This window comes from Pinus tabuliformis, chromosome 4_1 (genome assembly GCF_031772625.1).
Source record: "Pinus tabuliformis cultivar Carrire ecotype Pingquan chromosome 4_1, CPIR1, whole genome shotgun sequence".
Classification (NCBI taxonomy): Eukaryota; Viridiplantae; Streptophyta; class Pinopsida; order Pinales; family Pinaceae; genus Pinus; species Pinus tabuliformis.
In genome coordinates this window covers 213,713,619-213,734,569 of record NC_142303.1, presented here as the reverse complement: position 1 = coordinate 213,734,569, position 20,951 = coordinate 213,713,619, and the positions used below count along the sequence as shown (strand labels likewise).

Below are 20,951 nucleotides of genomic sequence, written 5' to 3'. Positions count from 1 at the left end.
TTTAATTTCATTTAAAACCTCTCTTTAATCCTTGCTTAGATTTGACAAAAGGTTTTTTCACAACTATTTCTTTTGCATTTGGAGTAGTTCCCTAACATTCTAAAAAAAAACATAAAAGTTTTGTAAAATATTAAGTTTAATTTCCTTTCTTCAATATATTTGTTTTCAAAATACTAATCTACAGTCAGTAGTGTGATGAGAAGAGTTTGCATATTATTATAATTTGAGATAGTAAAAATAATTACTAGAAGCTTGCTTAAATAGGTTACCTTGTACACAGGGCTAATTCCTCACTCTTCAAGCTTGTTCCCATCATCAAAGTTTTTAGTAGAAGTGATTAATGCTTCCATAGTAAATATTATTTGTGGATTATTATTGATGAGTATGAGTTCTTCACCTTCATCATCATCTGTATTCTGAAATTATAAATTCTAAAGTATATTAAAAATAGGATACTTGAGTTATCTAAAGACCTGGTCTACAATTCAACTATTAAAACCTTGTTGGCATTTTGGCACAGATGTGGCGCTATGGTACAGGTGTTGTCCTTGATGGCAACTCACTTTGGTGACAGATCTCAGTTCAAGTGCTCAGAATGAAGGAAATCTTGTATACACAGGTACACCTTGCCGAAGTCGCGTATACACGCGGTTTATGCGTTCCTAAGTCACGTATGCGTATACACGCACTTTTATGCACATAAAAGCGCGTACATGATGGGAAACTTATTTTTGGTCCGTGGTTGTTAGTCCTTGGAATTTGAACCTTTGGTTGTGGACCATGGTATCTCGGCAGAAGAGTTGAACCCAGGTTTTTGGCCTTTGGTATTGGATTACTATGGTTTTGGCCCGTGGTATTGTGCAAGGTCTATAACTATAAAAGAGGAAGGAGATCATGTGAAAAGGCATCCTCTGAATGATTGAATATCTGATATTGTGATAGATCTAGAATACGGGTGATTTGGGCTATGGTGCAGATCTAGATCTGAATGAAGGTGGAACCTGAACGCAAGAAGGATAAGGACTATTGATGGATCTAAATCTCAAGGCTTGAACATTGGTATCTCTGTATGATTTTGATCTGTTATATGTGGCGCACTCTTGATCTATAAATCTGGGCTAACTAATGTCTGAATGCTTGAAAGAATAAATTATCCTTCATAGATCTGTACGCAGGTTCAGCGAATTGAAGCTGCGTATATACACGTTTTCTGTGAATGAAAGACGCGTATACGCAGGTTGGGTATGGTACAGAAGCGTATACTCGCAGGTTGATGAACAGTGAAGTAGCGTATATGTCTTGATTTATGTTCTAGCTGCTTCTGTTTTATTGCTGCAGTGTTCTGGGTTCAGAATTGGTGTTTGATTACAGTTACTGTGTTCTAGGTTCAGTGATCAGAGAAGTGCTTGGTTGTTTTCAGCTTATGATTGGTGAAAAGGAGTTTGGGTTATGCAGAAATTCTTGATGTATGATTGATGTTACTTGTGGATCCAGTCTGAAAATTAATGAAACGAGGTCCCTGAAAGCAAAGAGAAGGTTGCAGCCTTCTGCAGGTAGGAGCCTGCGTACTAGTATCTCAAGCTAGTACAAGAACTAAGGGGGTTGGAGCTCCCTTCCAGGGAAGCTGGAAAACGAGAGAGAGTTGTATCTCTCTGCAGGTTGCAGCCAGCGTACTAGTAAAGTCTGCTCCAGTACAAGACATTGTAAAGAAAAGTTTCTAATTAAAAGGAAGATAGAGACGAATTGCAGCAGGGGGTTTTCACCCACATTGGGTTTCCTCCTTATATCTTGTGTTCTTGTGTGTGACTGTCTTCTGCTCTGTTTCTGGTACTGTTTATATGCATCTGAATCACAGATTAATAATTGACATCTGAAAGATAATTCAAATTATAAGTCTGATTTATATACGCGGTTTTCGTTATCTGTAGTTGCGTATATACGCGGGTTGTATTAACTGAAGTAGCGTATATCATCTGGAATTTAAAAAAGGGGAATATTTGGCTTGATAATACTGATTCACCCCCCCTCTCAGTATTATTTCCAACAATTGGTATCAGAGCTAGTTTCTTCAGAGAAGCTTGATCGCTTGAAGGAAGATCATTCATCATGAGCAACTACGAGAGGGAAGCATCAATCAGGCCTCAAATTTTTGATGGGACAAACTTCAATTATTGGAAGGTAAGAGTTACTGCCTATCTTCAATCTCTTGGTACAGAAGTATGGGATGTCATAGATACAGGCTACACTTTTCCTTCAGCTACTCCTACAGATGCGGCCGAGAAAAAGAAATATGAAACAAATGCTAAAGCAGTCAATACTCTGCTAGGATGCTTATCTCAAACAGAATTTGTGAAGGTTATGCAATATAAATCTGCAAAAGAAATATGGGACAAGATTGTCTTGAGCTACGAAGGAGATGAACAGGTAAAGCGTGCTAAACTTCAAACCCTCAGAATTCAATATGAGAATCTCAGAATGTATAATGACGAAAGTGTGGCTAACTATTTCCTTTGGGTAGATGAGATTGTTAATTGCATGAAAAACTTGGGTGAAGAAATAAAAGAGGCTATTGTGGTTGAAAAGGTTCTAAGATATTTGTCCCCCAAGTTTGAATCTAAAGTGTCTGCTATAGAAGAAAAGGAAAATCTACGAACACTTACTATGTCTCAGCTACACGGAATTCTAACTGCTTATGAAATGAGGAAAGGAGGTCCATCTGATAGGAGAGAAGCTACCTTCAAGGCTTCAGGCAAAGGAGAGTACTATGAATCAGGACATGGGTCAGAAGAAGAAGAAGAATCAAATTTTGTCAGAAATCTTCAACGGGGTGCTGGACGGTTCAGAGGTAAGTTGCCCTTCAAATGCTTTGCTTGTGGAAGAGTAGGTCACTATGCTGCCAAATGTCCTCATAAGGATAAGATCGACAAGGGAAAGGAACCTATTAGATGGAACAAGAAACATAACGCAAATAAGAAGAGCTACTACACTCATGAAGATAGTGATGGTCTATCAAATAGTGATGAAGATGAACGAGGTAATGACTATAAACTGTTAATGGCATTTGAAGATGATGATTATATGGATGCTATAGATGTGGATAGCCTTTATGAAGAAATTAATAGACTCAAGAGATGTATAGAAGAAAATAATATGATCATTGATACTCTACAATTTCAAATTGATGAAAAGGAAAAACATCTTGAAAAATTAGAAGGTGAAATTGTTGGCCTTAGAAAAGAGATTGAGAAAACAAAAGCTATTAATCTTAAATTTTTCAAAGGATCTGAAACTCTAGATGAGATCATCAATGTACAGCGTTCTCCACTAAACAAGACAGGTTTGGGGTATAATGGAGAAACTTCTCAAGCATCCACCTCAAAGAGTTATCTTGATGCAGCAAGAAGAAATGAGCAAAAGCACAATGGAGATCACCAGGTAAAGCAGGGACGAATTACATCAAGAACAAACAAAGACTATCAGGTAAACCAAGGGCAATCCTTCTCAAGGTTGAACAAAAGCTATAACCAGCCACAGGTAAAATCTTCTCAATTTGCTTCAAGAATGGATGACAGTAGAAATTACAATCATTTGGCTGGTAGATTTGATAATCGCAGAAGTTTCTTCAATGGACAATGCTTCTCTTGCCATAACTTTGGTCACAAAGCAGCTCAATGTGTCGCATATAAAACAATCATGACTAGAGAAGCTCAAAAGCAAAGAAGTATGACTGGGATTACAAAAAGGACCTATAATAACTTTTCGGCTCTTGAAAATGAAGTTGAATGTTCTATTTGCAATAACTTTGGTCATGGAGATTCTGAATGCAGAAGCAGGTTTCAACAGGCAAAGGAACAAGCCTCAAGCACCAAAACATGGAGAATAAAGGAACCACAGACAGAAAGATGTGGGATAGCATTTTATGCAGAGGGACAGGAAAATCTATGGTACATTGACAGTGGATGTTCGAAGCATATGACAGGTGATAAAGAAAAACTTGAGTCATATTCTGCTCTAGAAAAGGGAAAGAAAGTTTCTTTTGGAAATGATACTCCTGCAACAATAAAAGGAAAAGGCATTGCTCAGTTAAAAGAAAAGGTCAAGGCTGGAAATGTTTTGTATGTTGATAGATTGAAACATAATCTTCTAAGTGTCAGCCAGATGTGTGATCAAGGAACCGAGGTGATATTTAGAACAAATGGATGTCTTGTTCGTGATCTTGATACAGGTAAAACGGTGATCAAAGGTAAAAGAACTCCAAATAATCTATACATATTTGAAGAAGGACAACAACAATGCTATCTAAGCAAGGATGATGAACACTGGTTATGGCATCGAAGGTTGGGGCATCTAAGCTTTTCACAAATAAGGAAAGCATGCAGATATCAGGCAGTTCACGATCTTCCAGATATCAAAATTCCAGACAACACCATATGCAAATCATGTTAGTTTGGAAAGCAAACCAGAACTAACTTTCCAGAAAAGGAAGGATCAGCTAGCATGCCTCTTGAGCTAGTTCATACAGATACATGTGGTCCATTCAGGAAAAGGACACCTCGAGGAGAAGAATACTTGATATTATTCATTGATGATTTCTCCAGGTTTGTCTGGTTAGGACTTATGAAGCACAAAGATGAAGCATTCGAAAAATTCAAATCTTTCAAAGCCTTGGTTGAAAATGAATCAGGATACAAAATTAAGTGCCTCAGATCCGACAGAGGTGGAGAGTTTACCTCAAATGAATTTTTCGATTTCTGTGAAGAACATGGGATAAGAAGAGAATTCTCTACAGCTAGAACTCCTCAGCAGAATGGAGTTGTGGAAAGAATGAACAGAACTGTCCAACAAATGGCTCGTGCTATGCTTGATGAGTCGGGAACTCCCGCAACTTTCTGGGGTGAAGCTGCACATGCTGCGGTTGTTATTCTCAACAAAACAAATGTTCGGGTGAACAACACTCAAACCCCTCATGAGCTCTGGTGTGGTGAAACTCCTTCGGTAAAGCACTTCAAAATCTTTGGGAGCAAATGTTATATTAAGAATACTGATGAGAAACTTGGAAAACTTGAACCTAGAGCAGATGAAGGCATTCTTCTTGGTTATTCTCCACATAGCAAAGCATACAAGTGCTACAATAAAAGACTTGGCAGAATTGTTGACAACATTGATGTAGTGGTTGATGAGAAGGGATACATTCCTAGGCAAGTACATCATGAAGAACTCGAAGAAGATGAAGGCTACCCTCAAAGACAGAATGATGAAGAAGAAGAACCTCAAGAAGAACCAGAGGAGTAGACAAGAATAGAAGAGAAGACTCCATCCAAATATGTTCAGAAGAATCATCCAGAATCTCAGATTTTGGGGCAGAAAGAAGCAGGTGTACAAACAAGAAGAACAGTTGCAGAAGCTTCAAGCTATTTGGCATTGCTCTCTTCCACTGAACCGCAAAATGTAAAAGAAGCATGCGAGGATGAGTATTGGCTCAAGGCAATGGATGAAGAGCTTGAGCAGATCGAAAAGAACAACACTTGGGAGTTGGTTCCTAGACCAAAAGACAAGAATGTCATAGGAACAAAATGGATCTTCAAGAACAAGTTGAATGAAAATGGGGAAGTTATTAGAAACAAGGCCAGGCTTGTTTGCAAAGGGTATGCTCAATAGGAAGGAATAGACTTTGAAGAAACTTTTGCTCCTGTTGCTAGACTTGAGGCCATCAGAATGTTCCTTGCCCTCTCTAGCTTTTAAAAATTCAAAGTATTTCAAATGGACGTGAAGTCAGCCTTTTTGAATGGAGACTTAGAAGAAGAAGTGTACATTGAGCAACCAGATGGCTTTATCCTTGGAAATGATCCAAATCTTGTATGCAAACTTAAAAAGGCTCTCTATGGGCTTAAACAAACTCCAAGGGCTTGGTACTATCGGTTGGACAGATACCTTCATCAACAAGGATTTTCAAAAGGATCAGCAGATAGCAATCTATATATAAAAATTTAAAATAACAAATTGCTAATACTTGTTGTGTATGTAGATGATATTATCTTTGGGAGCAATGAAGAAGCTATGAGTCAAAGCTTTGCCTTGGTGATGCAAAAAGAATTCGAAATGTCATTACTTGGAGAATTGACATATTTTCTTGGATTGCAAATCCAACAAAATGAAGGCGGTATTTTCTTGTCTCAAACCAAGTACCTCAAGCAGATCTTGAAGAAGTATGGCATGGAAGATTCGAAACCAGTATGTACCCCCATGGTTACGGGATGCAGCCTTAGTGCAAATGATGAATCAGCAGCAGTACATCAACCAACCTATAGATCCATGATTGGGAGTTTGCTTTATTTGACAGGTACTCGACCAGATATTATGCATGCAGTGGGAATAGTTGGAAGGTTTCAGGAAAATCCAAAAGAAACTCATCTTCAGGCAGTAAAGAGAATCTTCAAGTACCTTCAAGGAACTCAAAACTATGGCTTATGGTATCCTAGAGATATAGATCTCACACTTCATGCTTACACAGATGCAGATTGGGCCGGAAGCGTGGATGACAGGAAGAGCACAAGTGGTGGTGCATTCTTTATGGGTTCCAGATTAGTATCCGTGTTCAGCAAGAAATAGAGTTCGATTGCTTTATCTACAGCAGAAGTGGAATATGTGGCTGCTGCATCTTGTTGCACACAACTCCTTTGGATGATGCAAACCTTGCAGGACTTTCAAATCACTTGTACTCCACCTATCTCTATCTTATGTGATAATACAAGTGCAATAAGCATTTCAAAGAACCTAATCATGCATTCAAAAACCAAGCACATACCGATCAAGTATCACTTTCTTCGGGAACAAGTGTTGGAACAAAAGGTCAAATTGGAGTATGTTCCTTCTAAGGAACAAGTTGCTGATATATTCACCAAACCACTGCCCAGGGAAACTTTTGAATATCTCAGACAAAAGCTGGGAGTCGTTGATGCTTCATCCTGCTGTTGAAGCTTGTCTGTTCCAAGAAAAGTTGGTATACGCGAGTTGGATGAGGGGTATCCGCGTACATACGCCGATTTATTCAGGTGCAGTCGCGTATGTGGAGTTCTGAAGAATATCAGCAAGGGTAGACTCTGGTTGGAGAGAGTCTGAGATGGGTCTGTCAGAGACCATCAGGCACAGATTCAGGGGGAGCAGATAATCTTCGAATAATACATTTTTGGCATTACCTTAGAAGCTTTTGGCCCCAGTACTCAGGTTGTTTTTGGCTCAGGTAGATCAGCTGCAGAAAGAAGGTCAGAAGGTGAACATGATTGCTGATATGTACAGTGATTGTCAGATGCTGCTGATAGTAGTTATTGGTCATAAGTCTTGATATTTCGTCTCTATGTCATGTATATTTGCTTATCAAGGTCATGTAACGGCCTATTTTGGTTTCCCCACTATGCCTGGGATGATTGTTGTGATCTGTTGTCATATGTAAATTTCTGATGTATCCCCACTTGGTTGGGTGATGGTTGTATGTATCGAGTCTTTTTGATAGGAAGGTCTTTTATGATGTATAAGCCATGGTTCTTCTTGAAGAACATCTTTTTGCAGATCTTGCCTACAGCCAGGGGGAGCATGTTCAGCACAGCAGAGCAGAGATATCAGCATGTACTCAGGGGGAGCACAACCCTTTGCCCTTGATGACAAAGGGGGAGAATGACATTGAGGATCTTGGGGTTGCCATCAAGTCCAAAGGGGGAGATTGTTGGAATTTTGGCACAGATGTGGCGCTATGGTACAGGTGTTGTCCTTGATGGCAACTCACTTTGGTGACAGGTCTCAGTTCAAGTGCTCAGAATGAAGGAAATCATGTATACACAGGTACACCTTGCCGAAGTCGCGTAAACACGTGGTTTATACGTTCCTAAGTCGCGTATGCGTATACACGCACTTTTATGCACATAAAAGCACGTACATGATGGGAAACTTATTTTTGGTCTGTGGTTGTTAGTCCTTGGAATTTGAACCTTTGGTTGTGGACCATGGTATCTCGGCAGAAGAGTTGAACCCAGGTTTTTGGCCTTTGGTATTGGATTACTATGGTTTTGGCTCGTGGTATTGTGCAAGGTCTATAAATATAAAAGAGAAAGGAGATCATGTGAAAAGGCATCCTCTGAATGATTGAATATCTGATATTGTGATAGATCTGGAATACGGGTGATTTGGGCTATGGTGCAGATCTAGATTTGAATGAAGGTGGAACCTGAACGCAAGAAGGATAAGGACTATTGATCTAAATCTCAAGGCTTGAACATTGGTATCTCTGTATGATTTTGATCTAATATATGTGGTGCACTCTTGATCTATAAATCTGGGCTAACTAATGTCTGAATGCTTGAAAGAATAAATTATCCTTTATAGATCTGTACGCAGGTTCAGCGAATTGAAGCTGCGTATATACGCGTTTTCTGTGAATGAAAGACGCGTATACGCAGGTTGGGTATGGTACAGAAGCGTATACTCGCAGGTTGATGAACAATGAAGTAGCGTATATGTCTTGATTTATGTTCTAGCTGCTTCTGTTTTATTGCTGCAGTGTTCTGGGTTCAGAATTGGTGTTTGATTACAGTTACTGTGTTCTGGGTTCAGTGATCAGAGAAGTGCTTGGTTGTTTTCAGCTTATGATTGGTGAAAAGGAGTTTGGGTTATGCAGAAATTCTTGATGTATGATTGATGTTACTTGTGGATCCAGTCTGAAAATTAATGAAACGAGGTCCCTGAAAGCAAAGAGAAGGTTGCAGCCTTCTGCAGGTAGGAGCCTACGTACTAGTATCTCAAGCTAGTACAAGAACTAAGGGGGTTGGAGCTCCCTTCCAGGGAAGCTGGAAAACGAGAGAGAGTTGTAGCTCTCTGCAGGTTGCAGCCTACGTACTGGTAAAGTCTGCTCCAGTACAGGACATTGTAAAGAAAAGTTTCTAATTAAAAGGAAGATAGAGACGAATTGCAGCAGGGGGTTTTCACCCACATTGGGTTTCCTCCTTATATCTTGTGTTCTTGTGTGTGACTGTCTTCTGCTCTGTTTCTGGTACTGTTTATATGCATCTGAATCACAGATTAATAACTGACATCTGAATCACAGATTAATAACTGACATCTGAAAGATAATTCAAATTATAAGTCTGATTTATATACGCGGTTTTCGTTATCTGTAGTTGTGTATATACGCGGGTTGTATTAACTGAAGTAGCGTATATCATCTGGAATTAAAAAAAGGGGAATATTTGGCTTGATAATACTGATTCACCCCCCCTCTCAGTATTATTTCCAACAAACCTCAAATAACTCAAATCTACAATCACATACACATCTAACACCGGGTGTAATCATATATAAATTGCCAGAGGTGACCATACCCCAGGTTTAGACGAGCATGTGCACTGCTAGCTTTTAATAACATACAATACCTACGAGCTAAGAGAATCATGTGGCAACAATACCTTCGTATCCCTTTCCAAATAAGGCAGACTTTAGTCTTCTCCAAGTTGCAGAGAGGCATAGGGTTAACATGAGAACTAAGCCACCCACAACCCCTAAAATTATGGTTGTTTTCTTTGAAGTCTTCATTTTCTGACCATTTTGTTGTGTTGTAAGCACACTCAAATTAAAGACAGGATATATTTCATAACGAACTATGCAACTTTGACCCCAATACTGAACTTTTTCATATAAAAAGAATGTGAATCTGTTAGTATGACAAACATGTTGTGCAATATTTATTAGATATATCTCTAGTGCACTAGGCTATGCTATAATTTTTTTGAGACGACGAGTATGTAGTACTCAAATCAAATCGTTTCGTTTCAGGTGTTTCTTCAGTTGATAATTTCTTTAGGAAATATTCAACAATCGGCTAAAAGTTACTCACTGAAATATAGACACCCATGTCCCCCCAAAATCCTTCAGAGTAAAAGGACCCTATACATGTGTCCATTTTTTCCAATGAAATTTTAGTTTTAATAGGGTAATTCAAAGGGCTAGATACTATCTCCAACCACATTCAAACAATTTTGTTGAAGGGTAGACATTTCATATTGTGAACAATTGTAGTATTGGTCAATTTTCATGTCTTCTCTGCATTGGAGGAGGTCGTATACTTTGTTAGGACTTTGGCCATACAAAGAGATGTGGAACCTTGTTTTCTTTGTGCGTTGAACAAGCCTAACAAACACTATATTAAAATTTCTCTCAAACATACTCCCTTTCTTATACTCAGAGCTTCCATTGCAAGTATATATGGGTGTCTTTGTCACTGCGTTGTAAATCTATCCATGAAGAGTATTAATGACCAGGTTCGGATCAACAATAATGAATTAGAATATTGTAATAATTTGGCTGACCAAGAGAGAGCATGTAGAATCTCTTCCATGGAAGTGCATATTCATTAGCATGTTGAATGCCATCGCATAGTGGAGAACGTGCACTGCACAGACATACCAATAATGCTTCAAACATTTAGTCTCATTTGCCTATGTGGTTAATCTATATGAACAATACCATGTGTTTAATTAACACTTCCAATTATAATATTATGGGATGGGTTGGTCAATGTTTGGTTTGATTTCAATATTATGTGATTGGTTGGTCATATTATTGAATTAGTATTTGTTTCAATTTATTATTTTATTGGTCAACAATCATGTTTGAATTAATATTTGTTTTAATTTGTTATTTGATTGTTCTCCCATGGTTGGTTTGGTGTGATTTATTTGAATTGGTATTTTCACTACTATAAGATGGGGGTGTTTTAAGATGTTTATTTAAGATGAAATTTTAATTTCATATAAATAAATATGCTAATTTCTTAATTGTCTTAATGTAACACCCCCTCCGAGGTCTACCCAAAGTAACCATGCCAACCAAGGTAAACATGAGGAGAGATGATACTATGATCAGATTCGAACTCCTATGTCACCTTAAGGAAGTGGAATCGACGGAACATCACATACAGTCATCCAACATCATCAACATAACCCTTAGGACACAAGTCAGCAACTCAAATAGCCTGTCCTTGGGTCCCACTACTATTTTGCAGCTCTTAGGCCATAGTCGCTCTCATGATATGGGCAAGGGAGCGACCAACAACCCAAATTTTCTCTCATAGGCCTACTTGCCAGCGATTGTGGACCAAAATTGCTAGTTCTGTGCCAGTGACCCCGAGATTTAAGCCACTTTTCTAGCCTAGAGTCCCGACCTCTTCCGAGAACTTGTTGTAACTTCCATAATTCATTAAAAACATGATAACAATGTTGATCAATCAAAATCACCCTTAGGACTAGGCCTGAGCATCCCCAACCATGACTGACATTCTATCAAACACTTGGCATCAATGCAACCTACAGGTCTAGGATGCAAGACAAAGCATAAACAACTTAAACAACTTATGAAACATAAGGTTAAGGATCACCTCCTTCTACATTAAACTACTATATCATCAATTAGGTCTTACATCCATCCATTTAACAGTTACAAGTAAATATATGAAATAACCATGACATAAACCAATCATTCAACCATGCTTATAACCAACATAAAACCATATAAATATCATAGATATGACATCCATTAAATACACATATAAATCAGTGCAAAAGTAAGAGAACTTAGCTTTTATTAATCATAGGAAAATCTGACCAAGTTCGGGACTTCCACGTACCACCCGACCATAGACATGGCCAAACCAAATCTCTCTTTCAGCCAATCACCCATGTGACATATTCCAAGCATGAATGTGGGATCTCATAGAACAACCAATCTGAGAACAACCAAGGGAATCTAGAGGTTAAACCACCTCCACCCTCATCAAACCATGATCACACCAAAACCAGTGCTCTGATCACAACCGAACCGAACTTGGAATGCCATCCGGAATCCATCACTATCCTTGAGGAATTTTCTGTCTCCTTGTCTCTCAGGCTTTACTGCAATCCAAACCTGGATCACTAGGCCCTAAATCGAGACTTCTCCCTTAGGCTTTACCGTGTATCCCGCCAAAACTGGTCAAGGGATTCCTAGGCCTTTGGGAATGAACCTTGAGACCACCTTTGCCCTAGATTCTGAAATCCATCCAGCAATTCCAAAGCTCAAAAACTGAAATAAACATCCCAACATACCATGGAATTCAAAAAAAGGCTAGGCTAGGATGAAAACCACTGTCATAACTCGGAAAAATCATGCCACCGATAACAAGAGAACCATACACCAACATGCAAAGCCATGCATGTCCAAACCAACTAGGAAATCACACATGCAAAAGGTTACCTGCAAGTATTCCTGCTGAAGTTGCTTGAGTCTTGCTTTCCTTTCCTTGATCCTTTCTTGCCTTCCTTTCCTTTCCTTTCTTTTCCTTCCTTGATCCAAAGCTAGAGTGCTCCAAGAAAACTCTGAGTGACCAAGAGTGTGAGAGAGAGAATAATGAGAGAGCTCCAAACTTGAACTAACCAAGCCTAACACTGACTAAGCTTGCCCACTGATCCTTAAGAATTTTAATTAATGAGGCCTCTAATTTCCTCATTTTCCATTATTTTCCTTCAATTTCCTCCTCACATGCAACCTGTGACCTTTTACCTTTCTTTTCTCCTAATTTCCATTATTTTCATAAATAAATGTGCCAAAAATGCCTTTTTCCCTTTTAATTCCTTTGCCAGTTTTCCTTAGCCAAAACACACATCGAGTGATGCCCACTAGGATATGTTTGCCCAACATTCATCTTGGAATACGTGTCCCTTACCCGTGGTCTTATTTTGCCTTTATTAACTTTTATTACATGAAATTTTCACCAGAGCTATTCCAGAACCCCCCCCCCTTGGGGAACATCGTCCTCAGTGTTAAACCACACCATGACCTCAACCAAACCAGTAAAAAACAAACATACTACTTATGGAGCTTTATAACTTAGCTCGTTGCAGTATTTACAATGGATGGCCTGCTTAAAAGCAAAACATTATGACAACATAAGCAGATAACAAACATACCACATACTGGAGCTTTATAACACAACTCATTATGGTATTTACAATAACCACATATACACATATGCACATTTTCTCAACCAACAAATAAGAGGATACGATGCGTGTATCAATCAACAAGGGAATCCAGAGGCTTATGCCTCCACCCTCGAAGCAATACCAAGATTCACCTCCTTTCCAGGATGTCTAGAATCCACTGCCACAGTCAAAGTTGCATCTAATGTCCAGCGCTACAATCCTGTACCACTTTTCCACTCAGTGAACAATTAACGACTCATTATTCCAGGGCACACTCCCAATGTGCATCTGTTTCCATCTGGAAATTCTAAAGACCAAAACCAATATATCTGCGACCTTCCCTTCTCTGCTACACAGTCCCTCAGGAGATCCGGTCACCCCCTTCCGTGCATTCAATCACCTTCCAAGTTCCTTGTCATCCCCTATCCCGGGTGATCCATCCCTTGTCAAGGCTTCCTTGCATCGGAAGATACAAAACCAAGGCATATACCTGCCTCAAAACCATCATACCAGTCATAACATGCTCATGGAAATCAATGGACACTATTGGGTACCAATGTCCCACAATGGCCCTGATCCTAAAGTACTCTGCCAACATACTGTTGAATGTTCCAATTTATTTCGCTGCTACTGCTGATTCTTGCAGTCGATTTCAACCACCCAACCAGGCATGTTCATGCATTCCTGTTCCAAGCACATAATTTCCATTAGATTCAAATAAATTTAAATAACCTCAAATCATACCTCATTGATAGTTTGTCAATAAGGTACACTTGCAATCTTGTTCGCTTCCTGTCACAAGAAGTCAAACTAAATGTTTGATCAAAACATCATGTATAAACATATCACATTAGGTTAGCTCAAAATACAACCATCATAGATCAAAATCATAAATCAAATATGACCCAAAGAGAGCGCAACTCGCTTTGATACCAATATGTGGTATCATATATGACCCAAAGAGAGCGCAACCCGCTCTGATACCAATATGTGATATCAAAGCGGGTTGAGCCCTGGTGAAAATTTCATGTAATAAAAGTTAATAAAGGAAAAATAAGACCACGGGTAAGGGACACATATTCTAAGATGAATGTTGGGCAAAGATATCCTAGTGGGCATCACTAGATGTGTGTTTTAGCTAAGGAAAATTGGCAAAGGCTAAGGCAAAGGCATTAAAAGGAAAAAATGCATTTTTGGCACATTTATTTATGAAAATAAAGGAAATTAGGAGAAAAGGAAAGTAAAAGGTCACAGGTTGCATGTGAGGAGGAAATTGAAGGAAAATAATGGAAAATGAAGAAATTAGAGGCCTCATTAATAAAAAGGCTTATGAGGATCAGTAGGCAATCTTAGTTAGTGTTAGGCTTGGTCAATTCAAGTTTGGAGCTCTCTCATTATTCTCTCTCTCTCACTCTTGGTCACTAAGAGTTTTCTTGGAGCACTCTAGCTTTGGATCAAGGAAGGAAAAGCAAGGAATGGAAAGGAAGGCAAGAAAGGATCAAGGAAAGGAAAACAAGACTCAAGAAGTTTCAATAGGAATACTTGCAGGTAACCTTTTGCATGTGTGATTTCCTAGCTGGTTTGGACATGCATGGATTTGCATGTTGGTGTATGGCTCTCTTATTGTCGGTGGCATGGTTTTGTCGGGTTATGACAATGGTTTTTAGCCTAGCCTAGCCTTTTTCCGGATGCCATGGTATGTTGGGATGTTTATTTCAGTTTTTGAGCTTTGGAATTTCTGGATGGATTTCAAAATCCAGGGTGGAGGCAGTCTCAAGGTTCATTCCCAAAGGCCTAGGAATCCCTTGACCAGTTTTGGAGGGATACACGGTAAAGCTCGGGGGAGCAGTCTCGGTTTAGGGCCTAGTGATCCGAGTTTGGATTGTGGTAAAGCCTGAGAGACAAGGAGATGGAAATTTCCTCAAGGATAGTGATTGATTCCAGATGGCATTCCAAGTTCGGTTCGGTTGTGATCGAAGCACCAGTTTTGGTGTGATCATGGTTTGAGGAGGGTAGAGGTGGTTTAACCTCTGGATCCCCTTGGTTGTTCTATGAGATCCCATATTCATTATTGGAATATGGCATGGGGGTGGCTGGATGAAAGAGAGATTTGGTTCAACCATGTCTATGGTCGGGTGGTACGTGGAAGTCCCGAACCTGGTTGAATTTTCCTATGATTAATAAAAGCTAAGTTCTCTTACTTTTGCACTGATTTATGTGGATTTAATGGCTATCATATCTATGATATTTATATGGTTTTATTCTGGCTATAATCATGGTTGAATGACTAGTTTATGTCATGGTTATTTCATATATTTACTTGTAACTGTTATATGGATGGATGAAAGGCCTAATTGATGATATAGTAGTTCAATGGAGAAGGAGGTCATCCCTCTAGTTATTTTTCATAAGTTGTTTCAGTCATTTATGCTCTGTCTTATATCCTAGACCTATAGGTTGCATTGATGCCAAGTGTTTGACAGAATGTCAGTCTCGGTTGGAGATGCTCAGGCCTAGTCTTGAGGGTGAGTTTGATTGATCAACATTGTTATCATATTTTTTATGAATTCTAGAAGTTACAACAAGTTCTGGGAAGAGGCCAATACTCTGGGCTAGAAAAGTGGCTTAAATCCTAGGGTCGCTGGCACAGAACTAGCAATATTGGTCCACAGTCACTGGCAGACAAGTCGTGAGAGTGACTTTGGGTTGTTTCTCACTCCCTTGCCCATAACATGAGAGTGACTATGGCCTAAGAGTTGTAGAATAGTAGTGGGACCTAGGGACAGGTTGTATGAGTGGCTACTTGGTTTCTGAGGGTTTTGATGACTATATGTGATGTTTCATCGATTCCACTTCCTTAAGGTGACATAGGAGGTTGAATATGATCATAGTAGCATTCTCCTCATGTTTTCCCCAGTTAGCATGGTTACTTTGGGTAGACCTGGGAGGGGGTGTTACACTTAAATTAGGACAAAAGGAGAAACAAGCATTTTACCTACATCTGGCAGGGTCAAGTTGTATGTAATTGTCTTAAATTAAGACAAAAGAAAAATCCCTTTCATTTGAAATTTTTATTAATTCAGATTCAAAGGTAGGGGGATTCTAGATTTGTAGAGGGAAAAAACAACCAGTAGCAGCAAGAGAATCGAAGACTCTTTAGTGTTTTATGAAAAATTTGACATCCATGCCTCCCAAGCTCGATCCTTCCCAAGTGGTCAAAGTGTACATGGGGGCCACAAGGGGTGAAGTGGGAGTTGCTTTGTATTTTTCCCCTAAGATTAGTTCTTTGGGTTTGTTGCCCAAGAATATCGAAGAATATTGCAAAGGAAACAACAAAGTATTGGAAGGGTTAGGGTCACAATAAAGCTCACCATTCAGACCTGGAAGGTGAAGGTCATTGTGGTGATGATTGTGGCTTCCCTGGTCATAAACTATCTCAAGGAGCCTGAGAGAGATAGGAAGAAGTTGAATAACATCAATCACAATGGAAATATATCCATCGATGATATCATTGAAATCTCTAGGGTTATGAGGCCGAGGTACATGGTGAAGGAATTGTCCATGCCAGTGAAGGAGATTTTGGGCACATGCCTCTTCATCGACTGCACGGTGGATGGAAAGGATCCGAAGGATGTCCAACTTGAGATCGATGAAGGAGAGGTCGAGATCCCCAAAGAACGAAGGAAGAATTCAAATTTGGTAATTGAAATGAAATCCTTTTATTATTTTTATTGTTGGTTATTTATTCTTTTGCTTAGGGGTTTTAAGGTTTAAGGAAGTTGAAAACTGGAAGAAAGTGGCCTATGAATTTGCTGTCAGGGCCTTGGGGGTTTTGAGATATTTAGGGGCTTGTGAATTTCATTTCAGACCCTAGGGATTTTGAGGTATTTTCCACTTCCTTTGAGACTTTGGGTATTTATATAATATATGTATATGTTGATCCACTGAATGGGTGGAAGAATTTGTTGGAAGAAAAAAGTAAAAAGAAACCTTTTACCTTCATCCCACGAGCTCAAGTCATTTGTCTCTTTATTCCACTGTAAGAAACTAATATTGGCATACTAGTAGAAACCACCACAAATGTCGGCTTCAACCCCATGGAGTTTTAAACAAAGGGTAACAAATGGGCATTGACAATGTTAGAGACTACCCATACGACCTATCATTTTGTGTTTTACTTCGTCCATCATATTTGATTGTTACGAGTTTTGGTTAGGGTTTAAACTAAGGTAAATGAGGTCATTTTTCTTCACAGAGATTTGGATTTATTCAACACTCCTTGGCTACAAATAGGAGGTAAAATACAATTCTAGTAATCTATTTATTAACCTGATTTCTTTTTCTTCTTTAAGATTTTATACAAGGGTTTCTGACTTGACTAGAGGCTTCCTAGGATGAGAGAAACCCTGATGCCTTGATCACAATGCTTGATGAGAACACATGGCTTGCTCTAATAAGGTAATAAGACATGTTTTTTTAATACCCTTTTGTTTTATTTAGTTCTAGGATCCTCAAGTTATCTGGTTATGGTTTGATATTCTGTTATAGGGTTTTTATAATATAGAATCAAGGTATTCAAACCCTTGTACCTAACTGTTGCTACACTAGTGTTTTGGAATAAAAAGGAATTTTTTTTTTTTTTTTAAAGAGGTTCTTCTTTTGTCTCAGAATGAATTTTGTAGAGGAAAGGGTTTTTCTTTACTTAGAGAAATATTTTGTAGAGATGGGCTTATTTCTTTTATTGCATTCTCTCTTGTACTATTATCTACTGCAACATAGAACATAGAGTGAACCCCAACCCCATGAGTGTCCAGGAAGTGGCAATCCCTCTCTCAGCACCTCAACAATTCCTGAACTTACTAAAAAGGTTAAATAAGCTATTGCAATTGGTGCAAAAAATGACAACATCAATCTCGACGCCCTCATCCAGGATTTATCTCAGCTTTTCAAAATCGTCAAGGTAAGATGGATCTCTATTTTTCATGTCCAACTGAGTATGTGAATAGCATTGGAGATTGTTGTTAATATGTCTCCACATGACATATTGAACAAATTTCATTTTATTTTTAGACAAACTTGTTAGATAAAAAACCATTGATTGATCACTATTGGCCACATAGTTCATTCTTTTCAACACTAAAGGAAATCATGTTCAAGGCAATTGATGGTGCTTTGGATTTGGTGCGTATTAAATATCAATGAATTTCTTATAATCAACTAAACTTGAAATCTGAGTAAGAATAACAAGAAATTTAGATTCCTCCAAAATATGTGTGTAATCCATATTAAGTGTTAATTTTTGTTCTAATATTTTGAGAGTAAATATATTTAAATGGAAAACAATTAATATTTTATCTAATGTTTTTTCCCTTTCATGGTTTTTAGAAAGATACTATTTCATCTCAACATTCTAGTGAAGCAATAAAAGTGGTTAAGAATCTCCTAATAAGATTAGGGTAGGCACACTGGGCTGTTGTAGGTCTTCTTGATGTGGTGAATATATTGGAGAGATTTGAAATAGTCTCTGCAAACCAAGATGAGTGTTTGTCACTTTTAGAGGAAATGATTAATTTGTCCCATCATGTTAAAGATCTTAAATAATGACCTGGTTTGTAAAAAGGGATGGAGGACTCAATAGAAAAATAAGATCTTAAATAACGACCTGGTTCGTAAAAGGGAATGGAGGACTCAATAAAAAAATCAACAGAAATGATCATGGAAGGAGCCTTCATCTATTGTAGTCAAATCAACTCTTCAAAGTTTTTTATGCTAAATGTTTGAAATGATTTCTATATGTCTATATCCATGGAAGACCCTTTTTCATTTTTTATGTTATGACCTCGATCAATACACTTGTAATGAAATGAATTTATGAATGGAATTTTACTGACAGGTTTTTGTCAACATCTGTGAACATGGAAGAGTTGGCTCAATGTCAGCAAAAGTTGCAGAAAAATGTGAAAACGTACAAGTATATGGACATAAAATGTTTATATGTATTTTGGATGCTCTCATAATTTTCTTTATTGTATCGTTACTTTTCATTCTTCTCTTAACCTTTTTAACTGGGGTGGTGTAGTATAAGCTTAGTGTTTGAGATATATATAAAACAGTTAATAACATATCTAAGATATGAATTATTTTTTGGGTTGTTCTGCACCTATATTGTTATTTTGTATAAGAGTGATATTAGTGTACTTTTGGCTCTAGCAATGTCATTTAGGTTGTTAAGCTACATTTTTTTGATGACCATTACATTTCAATGGAGTATTGATGACTTTTACACTTACGCAATATAACTGGCAAGAAGAAATTCTGGGAAATGGAAGTTGTGTACCCATATTAATTTCGACTATGGTGTTGGAAGCATGCTTGTCTACCATAAAAACTGATGAGTAAAGGCTACTATGCATTAGTTTATAGATCGATTTCTACTGATGCCCACTTTGTACATAGATATATCTAAATTTTGTGATCTATGGATTTTAAAACCTTGGAACTCCTTTATTAGGCAAAAGAATTTATGATTATTTCTTAAAAACCTTTACTAGATTATGCCATACCATTCATTCCTCATACCTATAAGAGTAACAAAATCTAGGTAATAAATTGGTTACTTTTATAATTATCATAAATCCTTTTAAACTTTGAATTTATTAAATGCTTAGGATTATTTATATATATATATATATATATATATATATATATATATATATATATATATATATATATATATATATATGAAATAAATGTATATCATTATATGTTTATTTTATAAAGTTATATATTTTCTTTGGTATATTTCACTAGGATCTTCATTGGTTAACAAAACCATTCTTTCACTTAAAATATTAGTTGAGAGAAATGCAAACATTGCATATTTCATACTTGTTATTGTCCAACCTCTATATTCTAACAATTTGAATGAGTGTTTACAAAATACTAAAGCATTACTTTCAATATATTGTTCAATACATTTTTTTCTTGGTTCTTTACTGACTTTTCATACTTGTGACGTAACCAACAATCTTAATTCTCACTTGTCCTTGAGTTTTCTTGAGTCGTAGTGCTTGCCTGAGTTATGTGATCAAGGTTGATTCCTGAATTAATACACAACTAGGACTTGGCCCCGGAGTTTCATAGCCTTTGCACCAACCACCTCTAACATGACTGTGGTGATGAAAAGGCATTTCCACTGTGAATGATGTGATCAAAGGGTGGAGATGAATGGTTTGTATGAATTGTGTGGGACCTCCCCCTATGACATAGGAAAAGGGTTGGGGGACAACAAAGCTCTTTTTTGCCAATCAAATCAGATGGTTGCGGCAGATGGGAGGTAGATCCACGGAGAAAGTGGAGTGAGGGTGGGTCTCTCGATGACATAGGCGAAAGGGGGGCCAAAAAAGTTCACTGGTTACTCTGCCTCGAGACCCAAGCCACAAATGCTAAACTTATGTAGATTACAGATTATGAGAATATCTTAGAATTTGATTGTTAGTAGAGAGGTCAAACAATAGACCTCTCTCCTGAGGGTTAGATTTTTGGGATATTCTTGGAATCTGCATTTGACATAAGGATACCCAACCATGAAGGCAACTCATCAAGGAACACACTCATAGTGATGACTAGGTTAACTAAACGCAGAGCTAGATGCACCTCATCTCAATAGCACAACCCTAACTCCCTTCGGCCTTTAGCACAAAGTGGTTAAAACACAGCAAATGTAGACTACTTGATGTTGCAATGGGTAGGATCTAATGCTTCTTTGGTCAAGGGGACATGTGCTCTTGATGGAATTGGTCTATGGGCTCGCCAGTTAGGAGGATCACTCAAAAATGAATTCGACCACAAGCCTGCAATGCTTCTAACCATTTTATTTCCAACCACTTGATATTATGACACGGGTACTATCTGAATACAATGTTGTATGTTTGCAAAGCATGGACATAA

At 38.1% G+C, this 20,951-nt stretch overlaps 1 pseudogene; it reads left to right on the top strand.

Annotated features, from left to right (window-relative positions):
* Window positions 1-16,185: 16,185 nt before the first annotated feature.
* On the top strand, window positions 16,186-19,098 carry LOC149174990 (large ribosomal subunit protein uL11y pseudogene; annotated as a pseudogene).
* Window positions 19,099-20,951: the final 1,853 nt, after the last annotated feature.